Below are 5,956 nucleotides of genomic sequence, written 5' to 3'. Positions count from 1 at the left end.
TTGCTGAATGATGGACAAATACAATAGTTATTTAAAGAAATGAAAGCAAATGATTATAAAATCACAATTGAATATAAATTTTAAACATCCAATATTCTATCAGGCAAAAATAACTCCCTGATAAACTAAACTTAAAAACATAATTAACAGAAGGTTCATATTAAAACCATCTTGAAAAGGAAATATTTATGAGGAAAATTATGCAGAGTAGAAGTATAGTAATGCAGAAGAATGAGGAATTCCTGAAAGAACAAATTCATGTACATATTGGTAATTAAAATAGCATTAATTATTAAATACACGGTTTAATATATAAGTGAAATAAAAAATCCTAGGCAACAAGATGAAAATATTTGTAGAGGGTGAAATATTAAAGTGAAAATGAAGTGGAAGTATTAACAGACCATTGCATTATTTAAGAATTAGCAAATTTACTCATTCACATATTTCACATTAATGAGAAAAGAATTCATGTTATAATGTTTAGAGTAACTATTAAAAAGCACAAAAACTATTAACTACTAAGATTATAAAAAATAAATAGAATGATAGCAATGGAGATAAGAAGACTGTAGACAAGATAAGTATATTAAATGACAATGACTAAAGATTTTAGTTACAGACAAATGTTGTCAGACTGAAAATGAAAATACAATCCAAATGTTGCTTCCTAGAGATTAACTATGAAGAAGTTTAAAAGAATACTGTGGTGACTAAGAGTTGAGTCAACAGTCTTGTGGCAGGATACTACACTCTCTAGGCCCTCCACAGCGGGACGAAACCCTGGGCATCTTCCCCAACTCCCTCAGCTTTTCTAGCCAACCAGCAGGAGAGTTTCCTGCAGGTAGACTCCCCTAATACCCAGCCCCATCCACCTGACCCTCCAAGCTACTAGCTCCACCCTGCCCCCAAACCTGCCTACCTTCCTGTAACCTTGGTGCAACACTGAAATACAGCTTGCCCCAATACTGAGGGGACTAAGAGATTGCTCTAATACTGAGGGGACAAAGAGCTTGCTATAACACTGAGGGATCCAAGAGAGGAACAACTGAGCAACCAAGGAGAATAGACAAAGTGAACAAGCTTAGAGAGACCTCAGATGCTTCCTGAAATACATACATTGACGGTGCAGAGCAGACCAAGAAAATTTCCAAACACCCAGACAGCCACTGCAAGGATTGGATCAAGACTAAAAGACACTGTCAGCCTCAATTGAAGGAAGAGATGGGTACATGCCAATGTAGGAGTTCACCCAACAACCTTAAAAGGAACATGGTAACACCAGAACCCAGTGGTCACATGACAGGAAGACTTGATCATCCTAACACAGAAGAAGCAGAAGAAAATGACATTAAATGGAAGTTTATGAAAATGATGGAGACTTTTAAAGACAAAATGAAAAGCTTTCATAAAGAAATGGAGGAAAAGATAAAAATTTGGAAGAAATTAATAAATCACTCAAAGAAACCCAAGAAAAAAAAACAATTAAACAAGTGAAAAGACTTGAAGACAGAAATAGAGGACACAAACCAAGGGAATTCTGTGTGGTAAGGAGGAGTGGTCCGTGTCCTGCCACCCAGCTAGCTTAACCCCCCCAAAATAATCAGACAGAAACTGTATTAATTAAATTACTGCCTGTCCCATTTTCTCTAGCCTCTTATTGGCTAATTCTCACATCGTGCTTTAACCCATTTCTAGTAAATTGTGTATTACCATGAGGTTGTGGCTTACTGGGAAAGATTCTAAGCAATGTCAGCCTCTGGCAGGAGCTTCTTGATGACTGTCACTCTGCCCTTCTTCCCAGAATCCAGTTCTGTCTTTCCTGCCTATCTAAGTTCTGCCCTATCAAAAGGCCAAGGCATTTTCTTTATTCAACCAATGAAAGCAACACAAATACAGAAGGACCTCTTCTGCCAATTCTGGATATGGAAAATCTGGGTAAATGAACAGGAACTAGAGAAACAAGTATAACCAACAGAATGCAAGAGATAGAAGAAAGAATCTCAGGGGTTGAAGATAATATAGAGCAAATAGACTCATTGGTAAAAGAAAAAATAAATACAACAAATTCTTTTTTTTTTACAACAAATTCTTAATACAAAACATCCAAGAAATCTGGGACACCATGAAAAGACCAAATCTAAGAATAATATGGGTAGAAGTAGATAAACTCCATCTCAAAAGCACAGAAAATATATTCAACAAAATCATAGAAGAAAACTTTTGCAACCTAAAGAAGGAATTTCCTATGAGGGACAATAAGCTTACATAGTGGACCAAAAAAATAAAAGGCCCCTCACCATATAATATCAAATTGCAAAACATACAGAATGAAGAAAAAAATATTAAGAGATACAAACAAAAAAGGTCAAGTAACATATAAAGGTAGAGCTATCAGAATTACATCTAAATTCTCAGTGGCAACCATGAAAGCCAAAAGGTCCTAGACAGATGTGCTACAAACAGTAAGAGATCATGGATGCAAACTCAGACTACTATATCCAGCAAAGCTTTCAATCACCATTGATGGAGAAATTAAGATATTCCACGACAAAAAAAAAAAAAAACAGATTTAACAATACATATGCACAAACCCAGTGCTAAAAAAAGTATTAGAACATTGAATTTAGAAAAAAAGCTAACATTATACAATGGAAAAAAAAACCAAAATATCCTCAACAAATGGTGCTGGCATAACTGCATGTTAACATGAAGAAGAATTAAAATAGATCCATATCTATCACCATGCACAAAACTCAAGTCAAAATGGATTAAAGACTTCAGTGTAAATCTGACCACACTGAATATGATCGAACAGAAAGTGGAAAGTAGTCTTCATTGCATGTCACAGGAGACCACTTCCTAAATTTAACCCCAGTAGCAGAGACACTGAAAACAAATAAATAAATGGGACCTCCTGAAACTGAAAAGCTTCTGTAAAGAAAAAGGCACAGTCAGTAAGTCAAAAAGGCAGCCTACTGAATGGTAAAAGAGCTTCACCAACCCCACATCAGACAAAGGACTGATCTCCAAAATATATAAAAAAAACTCAAGAAACTAGACATTAAAACTATAATTAACCCAAATAAAAAATGTGGTACTGAACTGAACAGAGAATTCTCAATAGAAGTTCAAATGGCCAAAAGATACTTAAGTACATGTTCCACTTCCTTAGCGATCAGGGAAATGCAAATCAAAACAACTTTGAGAAACCATCTTACACCTGTCAGAATGGCTAAAACCAAAAACACCAATGATAGCCTTTGCTGGATAGGATGTGGAGTAAGGGGAACATTCAATCTTTGTTGGTGGGAATGCAAACTTGTGCAACCACTTTGGAAATCAGTGTGGCAGTTTCTCAGGAAACTGGGAGTCAACCTCCCTCAGGATCCAGCAATTTCACTCTTGGGAATATGCCCAAGAAATGCCCAATCATACTACAAAAGCATTTGTTCAACTATGTTCATAGCAGCACTATTTGTAATCACCAGAACCTGGAAACAACCTAGGTGCCCCTCAACAGAAGAATGGATAAAGAAGGTGTGGCAATATATACTCTAGAGTATTACTCAGCAGTAAAAAATAATGACATCTTGAATTTTGCATGCAAATGGATGAAAATAGAAAACACTATCCTGAATGAGGTAACCCAGACCCCAAAAGATGAATATGGTATGTACTCACTCATAAGTTGATTCTAGCCATAAACAAAGGACATTGAGCCTATAATTCATGATCCTAGAGAAGCTAAATAAGAAGGTGAACCCAAAGAAAAACATATAGTTTTCTTCCTAGATATTATAAGTGGACAAGATTGCCAGACAGGGGTAAGGAGCACTGGACTGAGCTCCCAAAGTCCAGTTTAAGAGGGGAAGGAATGAGAATATGTGCAAAGAGGTCAAGGCCATGATGGGTACACCCATTGAAAGAGTTTACCTGAGCTAATAAGAGCTTACCAACTCCAGCCAGACAGGGTAGGAACAGCATAGGAACAAACTAGTTCCTCTGAATGTGGGTGACAGTTACATGCCTGGGTCAGACTGAGGGGCCACTGGTAGTAGCACCAGGATTTATCCCTACTGCATGTCCTGGCTTTTGGGGAATCTACTCTCTTTGGATGGATACATTGCTCAACATAAATATAGTAGGGAGGACCTTGGAACTTCCATACAGTAATTTGCCTTACCCTCTCTGAGGATTGGATGGAGGTTGGATGCAAGGGTATGTGGAGAGAGTGGAAAAATGGGAGGGAGTAGGAACTTGGATTGGTGTGTGTAATGAAAGGAAAGAGTTTGTTTTCCTTTTAAAAAATAAATTATGAAATAAAAAGATGAGGAAAAAGAAATATAAAACTTAAAAGATAGTGAAAAATACATTATTTATACAACTAGCCCAGAGCAAGTTCATTAATTTCATTAATATCACAAACACTGACATAAGAAAATAAAAAGGAGCCAGGCGGTGGTGGCACACGCCTTTAATCCCAGCACTCGGGAGGCAGAGGCAGGCGGATCTCTGTGAGTTCAAGAGCAGCCTGGTCTACAAGAGCTAGTTCCAGGACAGGCTCCAAAAACACAGAGAAACCCTGTCTCGAAAAAAAAAAGAAAAGAAAAAAGGAATATGATAACGTCACAATCTTCATCTTGGCATAATTATGAGTCAATATGAAACAATTCTAAGTAAACATGTCTTCAATACATAGATATATGTTATTCATTTTCAGAAAAGAAATATATAATCATGTTAATTTCATTTAAATGAAAAAAACCTGGAGAGTTCTTAAGGAACGGCACTTAGCTTGAGCTATTAATGTGTGAGGCTCTAAAAATGGAGATTTTTTTGTTTGACCCATGGGTAAGAAAGGACTTTAAACTATTATGCTTTTCCAGGTATCGTGATATGTGCCTTTAATCATAGTATTAAAGAGGCAGAGGCAGGTGGATCTCTGTGAGTATGAGGCCAGACTGGTTTATATAAGAATTTCCATGACAGCTAAGGCTGTATATGGAGACCTTGTCTCAAAAACAGCAACAAAAGAAATTAAAACTTCTGGGCTAAATACATGGTTCAGTGAATATAGGTCCTTGCCACCAATTCTGATGGCTTAAGCCTGATCCCTGAGGAGCACATTGTGGAAATACACAATCAACTCCAAGTTGATACGATCTCCATATGTGTGCCACAATGTACACCAGTTATTACATGCACAAATGCAATAAAATAATAAAAAAATCTTCAGCATTATATCAATAAAAGGATAAAGGAGAATATACCTAGAACCATTAGTTATGCGTGTTCTTCTAAAGGTCATCCATTAAGGACTGCTTATTAGGGTTATATTTTGTCCAGCCATTTTAGTCTGCCATGTGTACAGTGTTGAAATAAGAGCAGCAGGGCTGCGTCCCCAACACCCCGGCCGCTTGGCTAGCTTTTGCCGGAAATAACAGCACACAAACTGTATTCATTTAAGAACTGCTTGGCCCATGAACTCTAGCCCTTACAGGCTAATTCTCGCACCTGGACTAGCCCATTTCTAATAATGCATGTAAGCATCCCAAGGTGCGCTTACCAGGAAGAGTCTAGCCTCCGTCCATCCTGGTGTCTCTGCTCCAGAGAGCAGAGCTGTTCGGTCCCTCTAAAAGCAGAGCAGAGTCTGACCTCACTTCCTCTTCCACCCAGAATTCTATTCTGTTTACTCCTCCCATCTATGTTCTAAGCTATGAGGCCAAGCAGTTGGTTTATTATAATTAACCAATGACCTTCCTCCATCATTTCCCCTTTTTCTGTTTAAACAAAAAAGGAAGGCTTTAACTTAACATAGCAAAATTACATATAACAAAGCAGTTATCAAATAAAAATTACAATAATCTATATCATAACTAAGGAAAACTATAACTATTCTTCAACTCCTTCAAAGATTCCAGAAAGATACAATATTACCTAAGCAAACAAGAAA

Source organism: Alexandromys fortis, unplaced genomic scaffold, assembly GCF_014885135.2.
Source record: "Alexandromys fortis isolate MF-2015 unplaced genomic scaffold, M_Fortis_MF-2015_v1.1 scaffold_114, whole genome shotgun sequence".
Taxonomy (NCBI): Eukaryota; Metazoa; Chordata; class Mammalia; order Rodentia; family Cricetidae; genus Alexandromys; species Alexandromys fortis.
The sequence above is the reverse complement of the archived record's forward strand: the minus strand, read 5'-3'. Positions refer to the sequence as shown.